Source organism: Phyllobates terribilis, unplaced genomic scaffold (genome assembly GCF_046119375.1).
Source record: "Phyllobates terribilis strain yellow unplaced genomic scaffold, ASM4611937v1 Scaffold_2__4_contigs__length_985480577, whole genome shotgun sequence".
Classification (NCBI taxonomy): Eukaryota; Metazoa; Chordata; class Amphibia; order Anura; family Dendrobatidae; genus Phyllobates; species Phyllobates terribilis.
This window is the reverse complement of record NW_027362762.1, coordinates 107,699,497-107,718,413: the sequence shown is the minus strand read 5'-3', so window position 1 is coordinate 107,718,413 and position 18,917 is coordinate 107,699,497. Positions and strand designations below refer to the sequence as shown.

The window sequence follows — 18,917 nt, the reverse complement described above, 5'->3', positions numbered from 1 at the left end:
TGAGGTAGCAAAAAATCTGGTGACAGATTCCCTTTAACTGAAGACTGGGGCACTTGTAGGTGGGAATTATACTACCAAGTTAAATAACTTACTAAGTTAAGCATATTTTAACAATTTTTTTTATTTTGGTGGACAGTTTAAAGGGGTTTTCCGGGACTACACTATTGATGACCTTATTGAACAGCTGTTATCAGACACTAGAGAAATGCAGTCCACTGGAAATGCAGTATACAGAGTGAGAGCAGCACATCGCCATACAATATGCTATGACCACTCTTGAGTACTGCAGCTCAGCTCCCATTAAAATGTTAATTGGAGGGGGTGCCAAGTTTCGGACCCCTGCTGATCTGATATTGATGACTTTAATGTCTTTTTAACTCAGATAATGTTGTTATTGTTAGATTACCTCTGTATAACAGCTACTCAGTATGAGGCGTCCTCTATTTCGAGGAAGCATTAATATTTCATGTGCTAAGTATTCTGTTTTGACAAATGTTACAGCTTGGCTTTAAATTAGTTTTGAATTATGTCTCTTAGTTCTAGTTTTTGCCACTGTCTTTCTTTACCAGGAATGCCTTAGGGATATCATTCATCAGATTCTATTAGCAAGTCAGAGAGATTAGCACATCAAATATGGGGAGTTTACCAAACTCAAAAGAGAAAAATAGAGATCATCATTGACTGTGGTAGAAATGGGATGGGAGACAGTCGGAGAAGTACGTCGGAATGGGAATATGTGCAGTATCTATGCACTGTGAGCAGTTCATGCTGTATAAAATACAGCCACAGGAAAAAGTCATGGAAAACCCATGTAAAGTTGAAATCCTTAAAAACCTACAGTACAGACCAAAAGTTTGGACACACCTTCTCATTTAAAGATTTTTCTGTATTTTCATGACTATGAAAATTGTACATTCACACTGAATGCATCAAAACTATGAATTAACACATGTGGAATTATATACTTAACAAAAAAGTGTGAAACAACTGAAAATATGTCTTATATTCTAGGTTCTTCAAAGTAGCCACCTTTTATTTTGATGACTGCTTTGCACACTCTTGGCATTCTCTTGATGAGCTTCAAGAGGTAGTCACTGGAAATGGTCTTCCAATAATCTTGAAGGAGTTCCCAGAGATGCTTCGCACTTGTTGGCCCTTTTGCCTTCACTCTGCGGTCCAGCTCACCCCAAACCATCTCGATTGGGTTCAGGTCTGGTGACTGTGGAGGCCAGGTCATCTGGAGTAGCACCCCATCACTCTCCTTCTTGGTCAAATAGCCCTTACACAGCCTGGAGGTGTGTTTAGGGTCATAGTCCTGTTGAAAAATAAATGATGGTCCAACTAAACGCAAACCGGATGGAATAGCATGCCGTTGAAAGATGCTGTGGTAGCCATGCTGGTTCAGTATGCCTTCAATTTTGAATAAATCCCCAACAGTGTCACCAGCAAAGCACCCCCACACCATCACACCTCCTCCTCCATGCTTCACGGTGGGAACCAGGCATGTAGGGTCCATCCGTTCACCTTTTCTGCATCACACAAAGACACGGTGGTTGGAACCAAAGATCTCAAATTTGGACTCATCAGACCAAAGCACAGATTTCCACTGTTCTAATGTCCATTCCTTGTGTTCTTTAGCCCAAACAAGTCTCTTCTGCTTGTTGCCTGTCCTTAGCAGTGGTTTCCTAGCAGCTATTTTAGCATGAAGGCCTGCTGCACAAAGTCTCCTCTTAACAGTTGTTGTAGAGATGTGTCTGCTGATAGAACTCTGTGTGGCATTGACCTGGTCTCTAATCTGAGCTGCTGTTAACCTGCGATTTCTGAGGCTGGTGACTCGGATAAACTTATCCTCAGAAGCAGAGGTGACTCTTGGTCATCTTTTCCTGGGGCGGTCCTCACGTGAGCCAGTTTCTTTGTAGCGCTTGATGGTTTTTACAACTGCACTTCGGGACACTTTCAAAGTTTTCCCAATTTTTCGGACTGACTGACCTTCATTTCTTAAAGTAATGATGGCCACTCATTTTTCTTTACTTAGCTGCTTTTTTCTTGCCATAATACAAATTCTAAAAGCCTATTCAGTAGGACTATCAGCTGTGTATCCACCTGACTTCTGCACAACACAATTGATGGACCCCATTTATAAGGCAAGAAATCCCACTTATTAAACCTGACAGGGCATACCTGTGAAGTGAAAACCATTTCTGGTGACTACCTCTTGAAGCTCATCAAGAGAATGCTAAGAGTGTGCAAAGCAGTCATCAAAGCAAAAGGTGGCTACTTTGAAGAACCTAGAATATAAGACATATTTTCAGTTGTTTCACACTTTTTTGTTAAGTATATAATTCCACATGTGTTAATTCATAGTTTTGATGCCTTCAATGTGAATGTACAATTTTCAGTCATGAAAATACAGAAAAATCTTTAAGTGAGAAGGTGTGTCCAAACTTTTGGTCTGTACTGTATTTCAAGATAAAAAAAATATTTTAAGACAATGGCAACGCAACTTATCAAAAATTACACTCACAAATAGACTTAATTTATTAAGGGGAGGTGACATGGGTCACATGGCAGGAAATTGTAGCACCCCGAGGACTCGGCTGCTACAGGGGTATTGCACCTCGAACCAGAGGTGTGGTATTCCACTCCCGGGTAAGGATGGAGTGTGGGACTGAGCTCAGATAGCTGCATGCACTACATTCATCCCATTTCCGGGGGACAGAACTACGGTACTCCCACCAGTTAGATGTGCAGGTACGACAGCGTCTGTCCCTGGCTGGAGTGGGAGGGGGGGAGGAACATCCCAGTAGTGTAGGGGCAGATAGGGGAGGGACTCTGGGCATAGAGGTAGGAGCCCATTGGGTGCTAGTCACCTGGGCTCACACATAGAGGGAGTATATATGGTGGGCACCATCTAGAGACAGGGTTGAGTCAGAGGGAGAGTTCAGAGAGGGCTGACGGGGAGCTGTGGCTCCGGCTGGGCCCAGCTCTAGGGCCAGGCCTGTAGTGGAGAGGAGGATGAAGAAAGGCCCAGAGGGAATTGGAGGGAATTTTTCCTGGAGGGAATTTTTCCTCAGGTGAAGATTGGCTAAATCATTTGGGGTTTTTGCCCTCCTCTGGATCAACTTTAGCAATTACAGAACTAACAGGTCGAACTTGATGGACGCAAGTCTTTATTCGGCTTTACTTACTAACTAACTAGAGACGCAGGACAAGAGGGAACCCTGAGATCCCACAAGTTAACGGGTGAAGGGTTGGCAGATCAGGGTACCGGATCCCAAACTGGTGGAGGCTAATGATCCTCAGCCAGGAACCGGAGGTCGTGGTCAAGTTTTGGCACGACCCTCACCACATCCACCAGGAAGGCACACCACGAATAGGGTCAGGAAAGCCAGAGAAGGTTTTACCACCAAGAGGCCCGAGGGAGCCGGACAAAGGTGGATCCCTGGTGGGAACGGCCAGTAGGAAGGAAGAGAGGGGAGCTCAGGACCACGCTCTGGACTGCCTGGGAGTTGGTGAAGTCCCACACCTGGTGGACGCAGCACGGCTCGGGTGGTCACTCAAGGCCGGAGTGACCAGAGCAACACCTGTGAGTAAAAACCCTGAAACTGCATCGCATGTCTCTGAGCTTCCTTGCTGCACCATCACAACCACCATCTTCCACATCTGCTGCCCTGAGGCCATACCCCTCCCGTTGGGGGTTATACCATCCTTGCTGCACAATCCTACCACCGGCCTCAGCGGTCTGCTCTGCAGCGGCGGCCACCTAGCCGCAATCAACGGGTGGCGTAGTCGACACTTAAACAACATCTACAAAGACTGCCACACACGTAGTTTGACCACCCTGGGCACGGACCGGGTCACCGCCACAAGGACTACTACCCCTATCCAGATCCGGCTCCGGGTGTCCCTTGAACATGGCCCAGGGGGCGCGTCAACTTTGGCGTAGTCGGCAGGATCACGTGCCCGCAACCACCGGGTACTGCGTGCCTGAAGAAAAGTTCATATTTACCGTAAGAAGAAGTCTCCCGCCGGTTCCGGAGGGTCCCCGCCATCGGACGCCATCTCGGGTCGTTTCCCGCCGTTTGCCCGCCATCTGCAGCCTTTTCCCGCCATCAACGGAGTTTCCCGCCATTAGGAGACGATTCCCGCCATCTGAGACGATTTCCCGCCCTGGCAGAGCGGATGCCATTATGGGCGTGCCGGAGGGTGGCAAGAGACCACCTCCCATCGTGGGCCTGGTCCCAGAAGAGCGCCAAAAGCGGAGACCGCCCCCACCAGCAGAGACTGCAATGATAGAGATGTGACGCGCCCCTGGGCCTGTGTCGCGCTGCGTTGCGCACGCGGGAGCTTACCCGGAGCCGGATCTCTTGAGGGTTGTAGTCTCGTGGCGGTGACCCGGTCCGTGCCCAGGGAGTCAAGCTGAGCGGCGATGTAACAGCGGTAGATGCAGGACGACTACGCCACCCGTTGAATGCAGCTATGGAGCTGCCGCTGCAGGACAGTCCGCTGAGGCCGGTGGATGGATGGTGCAGCGTAGATGGTATAACCCCCAACGGGAGGGGTATGGCCTCAGGGCAGCAGATGTGGATGATGGGGGTAGCAGGAACCACTCAGAGACGGTGCGGTGTAATTCAGGGTCTTTACTGGTAACAACGATAGACCCTTCCGGAGTACTTGCTAGTGAACGGGGCCTGGTCAGTCCTTGAGCAGATGGGATCTCCCCTGGCCAGGCGGAGTTGTAGGCCTCCCAAACTGACTGTACTCTTCTGGCTACCTTGCTAGAAGCGGATATAAGTAGCCCACGTCCCTGAGTGTACCGTGTGGTGCTCACCCGTATGGCCGGTGACTCGGGGCCTTCTAATGGCTTCCGCTCCACGATGGCGGTGCTGGTCCCACGCGTGTGACCGTGCCTTCGGGTTTCTGGGCCTGAGGACCTGAAATCCCCTGCCGGTCGGCTTCTGCTGCTGGGTAAGAGTTAGTCCCCACAGCCTCGGACGTCGGGTCCGGTAAGAAAGCTTCTCAGTCAGGGCGAGCTCTACAGCTGCCAGCCCCTGACTCGTAGTAATATTGCTCCCACTGAGCTTCTGCTGTTTCTTCCTATGCTGCTTCTCTGTCTCTACTCTCCTTGACTGACTAACCCTGCCTCAGCCCAGGGTTTATACAGGGGAAGTTCTTCCCCTCCCAAGACTGGGCAGGAGGTGTGGCATGCACAGGATCCCTGACCAAAGGACCTCCCACCTGCTCTCAGACATAACATTACATTACTGTGGAAAACCAGACCCCTGGGGTGCCACATTCCCCCCTAGTGAAATTTAGTACTCCGGGACTAAACATATTTTAGAAAAACATAACAAGATATAACAACAATAACAGTACAATAAGAAGAAACACATAAAGGTGGTCACGGCATGTCCGTAACCGGGTGCAGTCTTTGAAGAAAAGCAAGGTGTCCATTTCAGCAAAACAGGGAGACGTAACCAGGTAGGGGTTTGTCCTGCCCCGAGTCCTTAACAGTCTTTAGTCCATCCTGGGTTACGCTCCAACTATGTACAAGGGTTTCCCGGTAAATCCACCAAGGACTCCTACAAATAACTAGAAACACAAAATTATACACAAGCAACAATACACAGGTAAACATAAATAAAACAATTTATACACTTCAAATCCTCCAACGTGCGGGTAACTGGCCTCTAGTGGCCCTAGTGGACCTACGGAGCTGACTGTCTAGCCCTGAACTACAGGGTGTAGGAGCTGTCAAGGGTAAACTGGGCAGCTGTCTACCGGCTCTTTGGCTCACTAGGGATATGGCAGGCTCACTGCAAGCAGAGGGTTGATCCTCCTGGTCTGCTGGTGTGGGGTCTTCTGCCTCCTGGACCGGCTGTTCTTCCAGCTCTACCTGTTGCTCCGTAGGTGCTTGGGATGCTGGTTGGAGGAAGGTGAGTACGGGTACCACAACTGCACCATTAACTTGAGTCCAAGACCGAGGGAAGTCCCCGAGCACAGTACTAACCATATATTCCCTTTCCTCTACGGGTCGATGGTCTTCTTGTTCCTCTTCAGGGTTCCTCAGTTGTTCGGGACACTTTTTCAGGTGGTCCCGGGATACAATGGCTGTGGTTTCCCCTCCGTCTTTACTGATGGTACAAACCTTCGGGTTCTCGTGGCTTGAGGGCAGTACGGTGTACGGGTCCTTCTCCCACTGGTCGTCCAACTTGTGGAGCCGTCTCTTCCTCTTCAAGACCTGCTCTCCGGGTACCAGGGGAACAGCGGGAGCATACTGGTTGTAAGTTTTCTCTTGTCTTTCCCTAGCCTGACAGAGACTTCGCTCCACGCTCTCCTGTACTCTCCGGTACTGCTGCTGCCTCTCTGTGTCCCAGTCTGTTTCTGGTGAAGTGTCCTCGGGTGTCAGGACTCCCATTTCCAGGTCAACAGGTAACTTACCAGGTCTTGCCCTCATTAGGTAAGCCGGGGTACAGTTGGTGGAACCTACCGGGATGTGGTTGTATAGGTCCACCAGATCGGGCAACTTCTCAGGCCACAGACTGCGTTCTTCCAGGGGCAACGTTTTTAGAAGATCCATTACCACCTGGTTCATTTTCTCACAAAGTCCATTAGTTTGCGGATGGTAGGGTGTCGTCCTTATCTTCCGGCAGCCATACAGATTGCAGAATTCCTGGAAGACCTCCGCTTCAAAGGCAGGTCCCTGGTCCGTCAGCACTTGGTCCGGGTACCCGTGTGGACGGCAAAAGTGCTGCTGGAAGGCTCTAGCTGCTGTTTGAGCCGTTAAGTCCTTGACGGGGACGACAACCAGAAACCGGGAGTAATGATCCACGATGGTTAACGCGTAGACGTAGCCACTTCTGCTTGGGGTCAGTTTTACATGATCCAAGGCTACCAGTTCCAACGGTTGCCGGGTGACGATGGACTGCAGGGGAGTCTTCTGGCTGGCACGGTCCTTCCTTCTTAGGTTGCACGGGCCACAGTCTCTGCACCACTTCTCAATGGTTCCCCTCATGCCTACCCAGTGGAATCGCTCGCGCAGCAGGAACTCCAGCTTCTTCCACCCGAAGTGTCCAGCTCCGTCGTGGTAGGCCTCCATCACCATGGCTGCGTCTCTACGTGGCACCACTACTTGCCAGAGTAGTTCATGCGTCCGGGAGTTAACCATTCTGCGGCACAATTTCCCCTTGTAAAGGAACAGTCGACTCCTCTCTGCCCATAGTTGTTTGGCTTCCTCCGGAGCGTCTGGTTCAAGGCAAGCCTCCGGGCGAGTCAGCATCTCCTTCACCAGTCGGATGGCAGGGTCGCTGTCTTGCGTTTCCGCCCAGTTGTAGTGGGGTAAGGGGTTCAACGTAGCAGCCTGCTTACTCCTTACCCGGTGGGAATACTGGATAGTCCCATGACGGTGGAACGCAGGGAGTTCAACTTCTTCCAGTCCCTCCGGATCTTCTCCTCCGTCCGGCAGGTTGGGCATCCTGGACAAGGCGTCCGCGTTGGTATTGGAGCGTCCTGCCCGGTATTTGATTGTGAACTCGTAGTTGGACAGACGGGCCATCCACCTCTGCTCCAGGGCACCGAGTGTTGCCGTGTCCAGGTGTGTCAACGGGTTGTTATCCGTGTACACGGTGAACCGGGAAGAAGCGAGGTAATGCTTAAAGCGCTCGGTGACTGCCCATACTACGGCCAGGAACTCTAGCTTAAATGAGCTGTAATTCTCGGGGTTCCTTTCGGTGGGTCGCAGTTTTCGGCTGGCGTAGGCGATTACTCGTTCCTTCCCCTGCTGGATCTGGGACAGTACGGCTCCTAGCCCGATGTTACTGGCGTCGGTGTAGAGGATAAAGGGCTGGCTATAATCCGGGTACGCCAGGATTTCGTCCCCCGTGAGGGCCATCTTCAGCTGGCGGAAGGACTCTTCTTCCAGCTCCTCCCATTTGAAGGGCGGCTTCTGGTTCTTGGCCTTCCGGGACTGGCCTATCAGGAGGTCCTGCATAGGTGCTGCCTTTTTGGTGAAACCGGGAATAAACCTTCGGTAGTAGCCTACCAACCCGAGGAACTGCCGCACTTCTTTTACGCTGGAGGGGCTTGGCCATTCCTTAATTGCGGTGATCTTATCAGGGTCGGGAGCCACTCCGTCAGCGCTCACCACGTGTCCCAGGTACTGCACCTTTGGTTTCAGGAGGTGACACTTGGAGGGTTTCACCTTTAGGCCGTAACTTGCCAGAGCTTCGAACACTTCCGCCAGGTGTTTCAGGTGGTCCTCATACGTCTTGGAATATACGATGACATCGTCCAGGTACAACAGGACCGTCTCGAAGTTTCTGTGGCCCAGACAACACTCCATTAGTCGTTGGAAGGTTCCCGGTGCGTTGCAGAGTCCGAACGGCATGCAGGTGAACTCGCTAAGTCCCATCGGGGTGGTGAATGCGGTCTTCTCCCGGTCCGCCTCTGCTACAGGAACCTGCCAGTACCCGCTAGTGAGATCCAAGGTAGAGAAGAAGTTAGCAGATCTTAAAGCAGCCAATGACTCCTCTATCCTTGGTAAGGGGTACGCATCCTTGTGTGTGATACGATTGATTTTCCGGTAATCTACACACATCCTCATGGTGTTGTCTTTCTTTCAGACTAAGACTAGTGGAGCTGCCCAGGGGCTACAGCTATCCCTGATCACCCCAGCCTCCTTCATGTCTCTAAGCATCCCCTTGGTGTGTTGGTAGTGGGCAGGGGGTATGGGTCGATACCTCTCTTTTATAGGAGGATGGTCTCCCGTGGGGATGTGGTGTTCTACCCCCTTGACTCGCCCGAAGTCTAACGGGTGTTTACTGAACACTCTCTCGTACTCCTGAACCACCCGATAGACTCCTTGTTTCTGGTGTGCGGGAGTGGAGTCAGTACCCAGATGTAGTTGCTGACACCAGTCCTCCATGTTTTTCTTAGAGCCGTTACCTTCCTCCGGGTGAGATGGAGGCAAGGGTTCCACAGATTGTATAGAATTTTGGTTAATGGTATATAATTTGGCTAGCGTGGCATACCGGGGCAGGTACACTTCCCTCTCCCCGATATTTATTATGCGAACGGGCACCCTCCCATGGCGTACATCAACCACCCCCCGTGCTGTCAAAATGGTGGGCCTACTGTCCGAGTAAACTGGTTCTACCATTGCCTGGTAATCTCTACCTCTCAGACCAATAGCTGCCCGGCACCAAATCATCATTTCACTTTTTGGGGGCATGGCAATAGGAAAAGGGTTACACATTCTTACGCTACCAATCTCACCGCCGGAGAGTTCCACCTGTTGCCGTCGCATCAGTGCCCGGATCTCTTTCTGGAGCACCCGCTGCTCGCCGGAGCTGGCGTTCTTGGCAACCTGCTGTAAAAGGAAAATCACCTCTGCAAGACAATTTTCAATTACATTAGTTCCTAGAGTTATTTTTGGGTGACTCTCATGCTTGTCAATATCTACAATGATCAGTCCCTGTGCTGCCAGTTCGACTCTACCGATTTTGATGGTCACCTCTTTAAATCCGATCTGTGGCACGGGCTGGCCATTGCTGGCGATGATACTCAAGTCGTCGTCAGGGTAGCGGGTAATATCCGAGTCATTCCAGTACTGCTTAAAGAGCACGTACGGGATGGTGGTGACCTGTGACCCGGTGTCCAGTAGGGCACTCATGGGAATGCCATCCAGTACCACAGGCAAGACTGGACGTCCTCCCACATATCTGTCGCGCCAGTTCGATGGGCCTGGTGATCTTTTTCCTGGGGGTTGGCCCTCTACCCCAGGTTGTGCCCGTTTAAAGAACAGTACCTTGCCATATGTCCGGGTTGATTGCAGCGGCGGCAGATGGGTCGTCCGTCCTCGCTGTATCGGTCACTGGGTCTTCCTCTGGCCGGTGGGGTCCTCCTTGGTCGACGCCATGGGATGTCCTCCGGTCCGGATGCCAGCTGGATCATCCCTGGGATGGAAGCCTGTAAAGACTGCACAGTTCGGGTTAACGCAGCAACGCTCTTAGCTAGTTCTTGGACCTGATGGTGTAGGTCTGGAGCCGGGTCATTGTCCAAAGCCTGCGCATCAGCTCCCACAGGCCCTGCCGACAAGGGCGCCGCCTCCTGGTGGTAAGTGATAGCAGGGCGCCTGTGGGTCACAACGCCACCCGGTGCCGGTTCTCGGAGCACCCGGATGGCTCTGTCCTTGAACTGTGCAAAGCCCAGATGGGGATCCTGTAAGGCCATTGCCCGCAACTGGGTTCGGTGGGTATTACAATACAGTCCCTCTATAAACTGTTCGGTCAACAGCCTGTCCTCGCTTCCCACTCCATCAGGGTCGGTCTGCTTAATGGCCCTCAGGGCCTCTTGTAGGTTTAGTGCATAGTCCCTTATACTCTCATGCGCTCGCTGCTTGCACCCGTAGAATCTAAGCTTAATCTCGGCTGAGGTGCGGGTATCAAAGGTGTCCTTCAGCCGGGTTAGTATCCCTGCGACAGTCTTCCTCCCAGGTGGCCAGGATTTTACTTCCCTTTTGGCTGCCCCGGTTAGTTGGGCCACCAGGATGCTCACTTTTTGCTCTTCTGTGAGGGGGTACACCTGGAAGAGGCTATCCAGCTTTTCTCTAAAGTCATGCAGGGTATGTGACTCCCCTGAGTACTGGGGTAGCCAAGCTGCTCCCGGGATATAGGGTATGGTGAAGGGCATAACTGCAGCAGCAGTAGCGCTGGCGGGGGTTGAGGCAGTGAAGCTCTCCTCCGTATCCGACATCTTCCTCCCCCCTAGTGGACCGTGGCCTACCTTGCGATGATCCTCTTCCGTAGGCCGCGGCTCCGCAGTGGATCGTCAGGGTTGAGGACCTTCCGTTGCGCTCCTGTGACGTCGGCGTCCAGGACCTTACGCAACGTCCGGACGTGAGGCGGGGCTTCAGTTCTCGCGCGCTTTCGGAGTCCACGCCCCTCTTCTTCCCGCGCGGCGTCCTCAAGATGGCGTCCAATGGCGGGAAAACTCCACGGATGGCGGGAAGAAGGCAGAAGATGGCGCCGGATGGCGGGAATCTTCACATATGGCGGGAAGAAGGCTGAAAATGGCGCCGGATGGCGGGAATCTTCACCGATGGTGGGAAAACTTCACGGATGGTAAGTTTTAAAAGTCTCTTTTTCAGGCACGCAGTACCCGGTGGTTGCGGGCACGAAATCCTGCCGACTACGCCAAAGTTGACGCGCCCCTGGGCCTGTGTCGCGCTGCGTTGCGAACGCGGGAGCTTACCCGGAGCCGGATCTCTTGAGGGTTGTAGTCTCGTGGCGGTGACCCGGTCCGTGCCCAGGGAGTCAAGCTGAGCGGCGATGTAACAGCGGTAGATGCAGGACGACTACGCCACCCGTTGAATGCAGCTATGGAGCTGCCGCTGCAGGACAGTCCGCTGAGGCCGGTGGATGGATGGTGCAGCGTAGATGGTATAACCCCCAACGGGAGGGGTATGGCCTCAGGGCAGCAGATGTGGATGATGGGGGTAGCAGGAACCACTCAGAGACGGTGCGGTGTAATTCAGGGTCTTTACTGGTAACAACGATAGACCCTCCCGGAGTACTTGCTAGTGAACGGGGCCTGGTCAGTCCTTGAGCAGATGGGATCTCCCCTGGCCAGGCGGAGTTGTAGGCCTCCCAAACTGACTGTACTCTTCTGGCTACCTTGCTAGAAGCGGATATAAGTAGCCCACGTCCCTGAGTGTACCGTGTGGTGCTCACCCGTATGGCCGGTGACTCGGGGCCTTCTAATGGCTTCCGCTCCACGATGGCGGTGCTGGTCCCACGCGTGTGACCGTGCCTTCGGGTTTCTGGGCCTGAGGACCTGAAATCCCCTGCCGGTCGGCTTCTGCTGCTGGGTAAGAGTTAGTCCCCACAGCCTCGGACGCCGGGTCCGGTAAGAAAGCTTCTCAGTCAGGGCGAGCTCTGCAGCTGCCAGCCCCTGACTCGTAGTAATATTGCTCCCACTGAGCTTCTGCTGTTTCTTCCTATGCTGCTTCTCTGTCTCTACTCTCCTTGACTGACTAACCCTGCCTCAGCCCAGGGTTTATATAGGGGAAGTTCTTCCCCTCCCAAGACTGGGCAGGAGGTGTGGCATGCACAGGATCCCTGACCAAAGGACCTCCCACCTGCTCTCAGACATAACATTACATTACTGTGGAAAACCAGACCCCTGGGGTGCCACAGATGTCCATCAGAGCGAGGGGTCTGCCCCTGGAACTGACAATCACCAAGTGGCCCCGGGACCACCCTCAGGATGGGCGGATCAAGAACAAAAGAGAGAGGATGGGTGCAGCCTGGAGGAGTCTGGAGAGATCGCACCCGGAGATGGAGGGAGAGTCAGGCAGCACCGACCCTCTGGTCAGGAGCCTGTTGCAGGCCGCCACCCCAGAAGGCCTGGTGGAGATCCTGGCACAGCTCCCCAAAGATCGGAAGCATGCACAGACCGCGCTGGAGGGCTTGGCCCGGAAGATGGCCCGAGTGCAGCAAGAAGTGCTGACAGAGTGGAGCAGAGAAATGGCCCTGCAGGCTGGAACCCGCCAGCAAAGGACGCCACCCGGGACGAGGAGTCTGTCTGCCTCTGAGGATGGTGCAGGAGGGACGAAGGCCGGAGACGACGCCGTGGAAGGAGCTGAAGAGATGGAAGCAGGTAAAGGGGACGTCACCACCCCAAGCCTAGTAGCCGTAAGCCTGCCCCAGCTCCCCGTCGCAGAGCCCGAAATCCCACCGACCGTGCCCGTTGCTGCACCGCCACCGCTCCGAACTAGGCCTCAAGCGGCAGGAGCCGCGGCCACGCCCCCTGTGACGTCACGCGCCTTAACCCTGAGCGCGGCCAAGCAGGAAACGCCACCGGCCTGGTCGCAAGGCCGAGTGCCCCCGGGCGCCGCCGTCTCCACAGTGCCCTTCACCTTTAAAGTGCCACCGGCCTGGTCGCAAGGCCTGGTGAATCCGGGCGCCGCTACCACCACCGCGCCCTCGACCTCCACAGTGCTGCCCCTAGGCGAAGACCTATTTGCGCAACATACTTGCCCGGATGGGCAGCCCTTTGAGTGGCCACTGGAATACCTCAATCCCCGATTCCGGAAGGAATGGCCCCTGTGTGAGCCCCTGATCCCGGCTCCGGCACCCGCCAAGATCACCCCACTCCCGTTGGAGGAGGCGCAGTTCGCATGGGACCCCACCGGTGAAAACCTCATGGGGTTCACCCAAGAGACCCGGGCGGCCGCAGCCCAGCGTGTGGAGTGCTGCCGACAACAACTGGAGGTCTTCAACAAAGAACGGCGAGAGAGGCGGATCCGCGAGGAGCGGCTGCAGGTCCAGAGCGCGGAGCAGAAAAGCCGGACCCGGAGAAACCCCCGTGCAGCCCACGGTCCCCGCGCCACCGGGACTGTAATCAAGTTCCAACTGGAGCACGGTTGGGGCTTTATCAGGGATCACAAAACCCCCGGCGACGTCTTTGTTACCCGCAGGGATGTCGAGTCCCATCTGCCAGAGGGACACCGGGGACGTGACCTTTACCTGGGTGACGAGGTCACCTTCACCCGGCATCAGTGTGCAAAAGGACCATACGCCCTTCATGTGCACCGGCTGACGGAAGAAGAGCTGCGGTATGAGGAGGAACAAGAGGACCCGGACGGGTCTGAAGACTATCCTCAGGAGGAGACAAGGAGAAGACACCGCTACTGAAGGGAAGTAGCATAAACAAAAGAGCTGTATATAGTTACCCGTTGGGGTATGAGAACTGTTACAAGAACTGTTATGTGAATTGCTGCTAAGTGAAGTGTGGTCCCCGTTGGGACTAGCGTGGAACTATTACCTGTGTGTCCCTATCCCCACAGGCTGAGGACTGTGAGCAGCCATTCCCTATCCCCACAGGCTGAGGACTGTGAGCAGCCATTCCCTATCCCCACAGGCTGAGGACTGTGAGCAGCCATCCCTTTTTCCCCACTGGCCGAGGACTGAGAGCGGCCATACCCTGTAAATAGTTGCGCTTCCTAAGGCGCCCCCTACCGGTTTTATAGGAGAACTGCTGTTTTCTTCCAGTGACTGTGGCACTTTACCTGGTCACAAGTTGCACCGTGGCCAGAAGATCAAGAACATTATATATGAAAAAGTTTTATATCAAAAGTTTATACTGCTAGAATAATATATAAGAAGTTACCTGTCATGTTATATTTGCTGATAATGTTTATGATGTTTTACCTGTTAGTGTATGTTTTAAAAAGTATGTATGTTTTGGTATGTTTTACTCTTTTCCAGCCCGAGGACGTGCTGTGGTTTACCAGGGGGGAATGTAGCACCCCGAGGACTCGGCTGCTACAGGGGTATTGCACCTCGCACCAGAGGTGTGGTATTCCACTCCCGGGTAAGGATGGAGTGTGGGACTGAGCTCAGATAGCTGCATGCACTACATTCATCCCATTTCCGGGGGACAGAACTACGGTACTCCCACCAGTTAGATGTGCAGGTACGACAGCGTCTGTCCCTGGCTGGAGTGGGAGGGGGGGAGGAACATCCCAGTAGTGTAGGGGCAGATAGGGGAGGGACTCTGGGCATAGAGGTAGGAGCCCATTGGGTGCTAGTCACCTGGGCTCACACATAGAGGGAGTATATATGGTGGGCACCATCTAGAGACAGGGTTGAGTCAGAGGGAGAGTTCAGAGAGGGCTGACGGGGAGCTGTGGCTCCGGCTGGGCCCAGCTCCAGGGCCAGGCCTGTAGTGGAGAGGAGGAGGAAGAAAGGCCCAGAGACGCAGGACAAGAGGGAACCCTGAGATCCCACAAGTTAACGGGTGAAGGGTTGGCAGATCAGGGTACCGGATCCCAAACTGGTGGAGGCTAATGATCCTCAGCCAGGAACCGGAGGTCGTGGTCAAGTTTTGGCACGACCCTCACCACATCCACCAGGAAGGCACACCACGAATAGGGTCAGGAAAGTCAGAGAAGGTTTTACCACCAAGAGGCCCGAGGGAGCCGGACAAAGGTGGATCCCTGGTGGGAACGGCCAGTAGGAAGGAAGAGAGGGGAGCTCAGGACCACGCTCTGGACTGCCTGGGAGTTGGTCGAGTCCCACACCTGGTGGACGCAGCACGGCTCGGGTGGTCACTCAAGGCCGGAGTGACCAGAGCAACACCTGTGAGTAAAAACCCTGAAACTGCATCGCATGTCTCTGAGCTTCCTTGCTGCACCATCACAACCACCATCTTCCACATCTGCTGCCCTGAGGCCATACCCCTCCCGTTGGGGGTTATACCATCCTTGCTGCACAATCCTACCACCGGCCTCAGCGGTCTGCTCTGCAGCGGCGGCCTCCTAGCCGCAATCAACGGGTGGCGTAGTCGACACTTAAACAACATCTACAAAGACTGCCACACACGTAGTTTGACCACCCTGGGCACGGACCGGGTCACCGCCACAAGGACTACTACCCCTATCCAGATCCGGCTCCGGGTGTCCCTTGAACATGGCCCAGGGGGCGCGTCAAAATCATCAGATCAAAACCATTTGTGTCAAATCCCAGATGGAATGCAAGTCACAAATATATGTAGTCAAAGTCATGTGCGACCTCCAAACTGTGACCAAAAATCTAACATTGTTGGATTTTTTGTCCCACTGACATCGCAGTAGTTGGCGGGATGCACCTCTTAATATGTACTCTATAGAGACTTTGGAAGGAATTTATAAGGGTTCACCGGCAGCGCCTTTTTTCTGTAGCATTAATGGCACTGCATAGGCAGATGCGTGCCGGAATGTGCACACCCATCCTTATCTACTTAGTCATGTCATGGTGAGCTCATAAAATACTGTGCTTTTAATACCTAGTGTGAACAAATGTTGGCAGTAATCAGTGTCGTTCACCTTCCGATGTAAAAGTAAGCGACACCAGACAACCCCTTTAAAATGGCTGTGTTCCAAGACTCATAACAATTTTTTAATGTATCGGGGGCAAGGTCTTCAGACCAACAAGTTTACTATAACTTAAGGCAAAAATTTGCAAAAATCAAACAAATCCACGCCAGCTCACAACTTTGGCTTTCTTGTACATAGACAGCCAGAGAAGCACTGAATTTACTCCAGCTGACTTCATATTAAGACTAGTGCATGGAACGTTAATCTTAAAGGGGTTGTCCACTAGTTGGACAACCTTTTCTCAATTTCAATATTCCTCCATATAAAATAAAAACAGCCTCCAGTGCAAGCACCATTCCAGTGATGACGCCACCTGGTCTCCTGAGGCTCATATGATATTTGTATACCACGTGAGCCCTGCAACCAATCAGTGGCCCCTTGCCTCTCAGTTTCTTCAGATGTAACAATATCCAAAGAGGGTCAGAGAGAAGCAGCAGTTCTCACTTATTCCGAGTGTCAGTTTCGTCTGAAGGAAATCAGTTGGAAGAGGCCGCTGATTGGCTGCAGGGCTCACGTGGCATAATAGTGTCACGTGGGCCCTGGGAGAATAGGAACTGATATCAGTAAAATGATGCCAGCATGGGAGGTGAGTAGAACCTGTTTTAGTTTAATAAAGCAAATGAGAAGGTGTTGTCCGAGTAGTGGGCAACCCCTTTAATTTTTTCCCCATCCTTAAAGAGGTTGTCCACTACTTTTACATTGATGGCCTATCCTTTAGATAGGTCATCAATGTCTACTCGGACGGGGTCCGACACCCGGCCCCTCCAGCGATCAGCTTTTTATCGGCGTCGACAGCTGTTGATTAGAATAGGAGGCGGATGTGTAGTACCCTGTGACAACCACTAGAAGTAGACGGCCACCTCTGTAAGTTAGTACTTCCGGCCAGCAGCCGGCGACATCAATAACAGCTGATCGGTGGGGGTGCCGGATGTCGGACATTAATCGGCCGGGTGGTCCTGGCCGATCAGATATTGATGACCTATCTTAAGGATAGGCCATCAATGTAAAAGTAGTGGACAACCTCTTTAAGTTACAATCAGATGCACCAGACTAGCTAGAAATGAAAATAATCTGGCTAGAGAGGATCTTGGAGAAATCTTTCTTAGTTAAGTCTCAAACATTTAGTTTGATGACCTGTTATTTTGGCTTCTATTGATATAGCCAGACGACAAATGCATCACAATAAAATACAGCCTATAAATGAAAATGCAGGGCATTGTAACATCATGATCGAACGCACCTTTCAAATAAAGAGACAGTGGCTATTGTAACATCATCACAGGCCTGCAATAAATGAATTTGTGACAATAAACAATAAAATACAGAAAATGAATAAATCCAATCAATTGTGACATCATCAGTTTTTAGGTAAAGGTCTGTTTACATTATGTGATGTGCCGCATTAAATAACTGACGATCAGGTAATTGTTTGCTGATTGGAGGTCACTTAATAGCCTGTTTACATACAGTTGTGCTCAAAAGTTTACATACCCTGGCAGAATTTTTCCTTTCTTGGCCTTGTTGTTTCAGAGAATATGAATGGTAAGAAAAAAATTTTTTTTCTACTCATGGTTATTGGTTGGGTAAAGCCATTTATTGTCAAACTACTGTGATTTCTCTTTCTAAATCTTAATGACAACCAAAAACATCTAAATGACTCTGATCAAAAGTTCACATACCCCAGTTCTTAATACCGTGTATTGCCCCCTCTAACATCAATGACAGCTTGAAGTCTTTTGTGGCAGTTGTGGATGAGGTTCTTTAATTTTTCAGATAGTAAAGCTGCCCATTCTTCTTGACAAAAAGCCTCCAGTTCCTGTAAATTCCTGGGCTGTCTAGCATGAACTGCGCGCTTGAGATCTCCCCAGAGTAACTCAATGATATTGAGGTCAGGAGACTGAGATGGCCACTCCAGAACCTTTATTTTGTTCTGCTGTAGCCAATGACAGGTCGACTTGACCTTGTGTATTGGATCGCTGTCATGTTGGAACTTCCAAGTACGTCCCATGCGCAGCTTCCGAGCTGATGAGTGCAAATTTGCCTCCAGTATTTGCTGATAACGTGCTGCATTCATCTTTCCTTCAACTCTTACCAAGTTTCCTGTGCCTTTGTAGCTCACACAACCCCAAAACATCAGCGATCCACCTCCGTGCTTTACTGTAGGAATGGTGTTCCTTTCATCATAGGCCTTGTTGACCTCTCTCCAAATGTAACGTTTATGGTTGTGGCCAAAAAGTTCAATTTTGGTCTCCTCGCTCCAAATTACCTTGTTCCAGAAGTTTTGAGGCTTGTCTCTGTGCTGTTTGGCGTATTGTAGGCGAGATACTTTGTGGCAGTTGCGCAGTAATGGCTTTCTCCTGGCAACTCGACCATGCAGCCCATTTTTCTTCAAGTGCCTCCTTATCTTGAAACAGGCACACCGCTAGTTTTCAGAGAGTCCTGAACTTCAGCTGATGTTATTTGTGGGTTTTTCTTTTCATCCTGAACAATTTTCCTGGCAGTTGTGGCCGAAATTTTTGTTGGTCTACCTGACCGTGGTTTGGTTGTTACAGAGCCCCTGATTTACCATTTGTTAATCACAGTTTGAACACTGCTGACTGGCATTATCAATTCCTTGGATATTTTTTTGTATCCCTTTCCTGTATTATAGAGTTCAACTACCTTTTCACGTAAATCCGTTGACAATTCTTTTGCTTTCCCCATGACTCACAATTCAGAAACGTCAGTGGCTGGATGAAAGATGCAAGAGTCTGTCTGGATCCCAGAAACTCACTCAGCTTTTATGCACACACACTGATTACAAGCAAACAGGTCACAGGTGAGGATGTTACCTTTAGCAGCTATTCAAACCCATTTGTGTCAAAATCTGTGCATGTTATCAGGCCAAATTCACCAGGGTATGTGAACTTTTGATCAGGGTCATTTGGATGTTTTGGTTGTTATTAAGATTTAAAAAGAGACACAGTAGTTTGACAATAAATGGCTTCACCCAACCAATAAC

At 51.6% G+C, this 18,917-nt stretch overlaps 1 protein-coding gene across 2 annotated transcripts in view; it reads right to left on the bottom strand.

The window, feature by feature from the left end:
• The window catches only part of MTUS2 (microtubule associated scaffold protein 2), an 833,540-nt gene that overhangs the window by 407,940 nt on the left and 406,683 nt on the right, over positions 1-18,917 (bottom strand). The gene's annotated exons all lie outside the window — the stretch shown is intronic.